Genomic DNA, 4,356 nt, shown 5'->3' on the forward strand with positions numbered 1-4,356 from the left:
AGTACATTTGGACAATGCTTGATATTTCACAATTATTCAATTATTTATCTCAAGAAAAATGAAATGTTATTCGTTATGATAGATGCGTAGATATATTTCCTATCAATTGATGCAAAAACCTTTGCGATCTATTGAGAAATGCTCGAGTTATAAGCGTTCCAAATCTTGCATTTTTTCCTACTTGTTCAGTGCCTAGATTTCCATTTCACCCCCTATATCTTCCGGTTAGACGTAGTCCTACGTCAAAAAAGAAAATTGCTGACAAAAGTAATACGTACTAATGTACGCTAGCAGGAATAAGCAATTTGTAGGTTGAACTTTTAGGTTCGGTTGATAGTGATTCAAATAGTGAATATGATAAAATTTACTTATGAAGTTATATGTATCGTAGAAGAAACACTTACTTTCTATCATTCTGAACCAAGACGCATTGATGGTCTCAGTGCATTAAGCTCCTCACTAAATTTCTCCCAGTTTTCCTTAACCGGGATTCTATTTGAACTGCCTCCACAAATACCTCGAGCGATGTTTACATTCGTTTTCATTAGTTCAACGAGTCGTTCAACCTGGTGGTGATTTGTCTGTCCACTCATTTTCAGCCACTGAAATATGCACTGGGAGTAAGTTCTGCATTGTAAATTATAACATGGTTAATATAGATAATGCTGGATTGAACACTTACGATGTATAGACTATTCTGGCAGCACCGTAGAACAAATACTGATCAAAACAAACGAACATGTGTTGAAAATTGCATATATTTAAGCGTTTCTGAAATGTTTCCCAAAGGAAAATATCAGGGACGCAAACCAAAACAAAATAATTATCTGAAGATATGCAACAAGTGAACCAAACAACTGGAAAAGTTTTGACACTCGATAGCTATCACTCGCTCGGTGCTATCGAATTGCTCGATTTCTATAATGGTAAAATAGAGCTGACGAGAAAAATTCTTATCGCCTAATAGTGATAAGTTTTGGTGGGAATATCGGAATGTTTATAGAAAAAATATTTGTTGTAACGGGTTGTATCTAGGATACGACCGTATATTTTCGACGCAATTATATTATGCAATCCTCTTGTTTACCACTTCGAATATTATTTTAGAATGCATCGAAATTTTGCGTAACAGGTTATGTTCTTCGTTACAAATAAATTTGATGAACGTCTTTTTACGTCTGATATGACCAAAATATGTGAACGGAAGAATTGTCAAACGATCATTGTATTTTACATTTCCCTCTGAAATTACTGCACGTCTCATGTTTACGTAGTTCTCGAACCGCGAAAGATCATTCACCTCTAATAACTGGAAATTACGATTTTCCCAGGCTTCTCAGTTTAGAAGTACGTTTTAGGGAAACATATTCCGGTCTGCACAACGGCAAGCGAGTACAAAAGTACTCAACACCAAAACATATCCCCGACTTGCATGTATTTGCGAAGCGGATTCCCCCAGGCACATTCATTTAGAAGTCCGTGTTAGGGAAACACATCTCAGTGGAAGAAAAATACCCCCGACTTGCATGTTTTGACAAAGCAGATTCCCCCAGGCACATTGATTTTGGAGTCCGTGTTAGGGAAACACAGCTCTGTGGGAACAAAAATACCTCCGACATGCATGTATATTTGCAGAGCGGATTTCCACAGGTACATTGATTTTAAAGTCTGTGTTGGGGAAACCGTAAATCGGGCCAATCAAAATTTGACAGTTAGGGCGTTTCAATAATGCTTGACATTTTACAGTTATTCAATTGTTCATCTCAGGAAAAATAATATTTTGTTAATTGTGATAGACACGTAGAAATATTTCCTATTAATTGATGCACACATCTTTCCGATCTGTTAAGAAACGTTCGAGTTATAAGCATTCGAAATACGGGTAGGGTTAGCACACAAATCGGCAGAACAAATGTATGGGAAAAAAAGAAGTTCTTCCAGTTTTAATGAATTTAAACCGTTTTGAGATTAGCGAATTGTAATGTATAGCATATCAAATAAATCTTAGAGAATTTTCGATTCGATTGGTATGCAAACCATGAGAATTCGTTCACAGTGAAAATAGTTTTTACCGTTAACTTTATCTCATAAAAACGTGACCTGCTTTTTGATTTGGCACCATTTCTGAAAGACGTATTTCTACGTCAAAAAAATAGTCAGACTGGAAAACAAAAACGCCAAAATTCGATGAAACGAACTTTGCAAGAAATTGCGCAGGATTTTGTTTGTCGAGACGGTAACAACGGTATAAGTAAACGCCAACAGCGCACGGCTGCCCCAGGTTAAAAGTGAACAACAGCTGATATTCATTTGGCTAAAATGAAATTCAATTGTGGCATCTTGAATAATCAAGATGAAAATTACACTGGGTGGAAAAATAAACTTCAAAATATATTGAAGAACAAAAGTTCATTTGCTCATATTCACTGGTTGTCTGGATCTGTCATTTTGATTTTCGTTTGGAATAAATAGATGTTCAATGCTTACCTTACCCGAAAATCCATGCATTTGAGCTTAGCGAAAATAATTTTTTTCAACACTGCTTATTCCAAACGAAAAATTTAATATTCGTTCAAAATTTTTATTTAAAAATGTGTTTATTTCTTTCTTCCATTCAGCACTTTATTTGCACCATGTCACATGTCACATCTCTTTAAATTTTGTATTTGCTAATAAAGAGCCGAATATCTGGTCGCCCGATATCCGGCTATCCGGCCACTTTCATCACTACCCGCTCTACTATACTTTCGAGCGGTTATGGACCTAATACCGACCGGAACGGTGTAAAGTGCTGGAAAAAATCCCCTCTTTCATCCCCGCAGGCTAAACTGTCCATAAGTTGAACTATAAAAGTACACGATAACTAGTACTTAGTGAAACGGCATCACTGCATCGATTCCCTTTCTTCTTTCTCACTGAACTGTCATTCGAATAAACAAAAGCGAAAAGAGTGAACTGAGTGAAGAATTTTCTTAAACAGGTAATTTTTCTTCAAATAACAATTGGATTTTATATTTTGACGCCTTTTTCTTTGAATTTCAGCGAATAGCAAACGAAGGACGTGAAGTGATGACAATAAATTTAAGATTTCAAAGACAATATCGCCAACGGATGTTTCCAACGAAGTTTCATCTGATGTGGTTATTTCGCTTTTGTTGTCTTCAATCAGACTTGTATGGATATAATTGATGTAGCAATGGATGCATCCGGATTTGCAGTCACCTGTCTATGTAAAAATGCATACAGATCAATCAGTCTTTAAAGAAAAAAAACATTCTCACTATTTGAGGAACAAATGAACATGTATAAAATCAGCGATTGAGCGTTATTCAGTAGCAGCCAGATGTGCATATCAATTTAATGTATACAATAAATTGTTTGCTTAAAAGCATTTTATTTCAGAGAACGTCGCAGTTGCAGAAAAAGCATCTGATGCATGGACCATCGTAACAATTACCTAACCTTGAATTTCTAACTGCTTCGTCAGCAGCTGCTTTAGGACCTGCATCCAACGATCGCGTTAAACCCACTTATTGATGATATAGATGATGCTTTCAACATCCCAAACTTTAACTGAATAGGAATGTTCAGGTAAAATTCAATTGGACAACAATTGCAATCAATTTATTTTTTCTACGTTTACTTTTTAGTGAAGATCTAATTCGTCCACACCCGCAAAGTATAGTCTAGAATGGTGGTATTTGGACTAAAGTTTCATTCTAGCCGCATCGAATAATTTTACGGTAGTCATTATAGGATAATCATCGGACGATAATTATGAATGCTTAAAATGTATTCGGCGAATGCTCCAGTGAAAGATTGTTTCGTTCATTGTAACGTGTTGTGTAGGATAGTTATTATTCGTGATAGTATACAATATATCATGATATTAGTATTAGTATCGATTTATATAAAGTCGCATTGGATATCGAATAAATAATTTCTATCGAAGTTTTTTTTCAATTTTTGTTTTAACCATAATGCCATAATGAGATTCGAGCAATTTTGCGACCGGTCGACGTGGTGCCAGATTGGCACAGTGTTGGCTCGTAATTGGTTGTCGAATACGAAGGGTAGGTCGACAAAATCATTGCAAAATGGCACGATATTGGTACCGTTGTCGACACCATTTGTTGGGACCAATCAGGCACAACAAAGTGGACTGGGTAATTATTATATAAAATTATCTTTAGACACCATTTTCGTTCGAGGTTTTTTCACCACCAATGATAAAATGTGATTCTCAATTACATAGAATACATATTTGGTAAGGAAAAGTTATTATTCAAATTTTTTTTATTTTGAAAATGTGTTCATTTCACATTAAAATGCGTTGTCTTTGTCGCTTCACAATGG

At 35.6% G+C, this 4,356-nt stretch overlaps 1 long non-coding RNA gene across 1 annotated transcript; it reads left to right on the forward strand.

Annotated features, from left to right (window-relative positions):
* The first annotated feature begins 2,754 nt into the window (after positions 1-2,754).
* LOC129762819 (uncharacterized) lies at positions 2,755-3,951 on the forward strand. The gene is made up of 4 exons (XR_008740720.1): positions 2,755-2,980; positions 3,043-3,345; positions 3,403-3,591; positions 3,651-3,951. It is a non-coding gene; the product is annotated as an uncharacterized LOC129762819 (long non-coding RNA).
* The last annotated feature ends 405 nt before the right edge of the window (positions 3,952-4,356 follow it).

Source organism: Toxorhynchites rutilus, chromosome 1 (assembly GCF_029784135.1).
Source record: "Toxorhynchites rutilus septentrionalis strain SRP chromosome 1, ASM2978413v1, whole genome shotgun sequence".
In the NCBI taxonomy this organism is placed as follows: domain Eukaryota; kingdom Metazoa; phylum Arthropoda; class Insecta; order Diptera; family Culicidae; genus Toxorhynchites; species Toxorhynchites rutilus.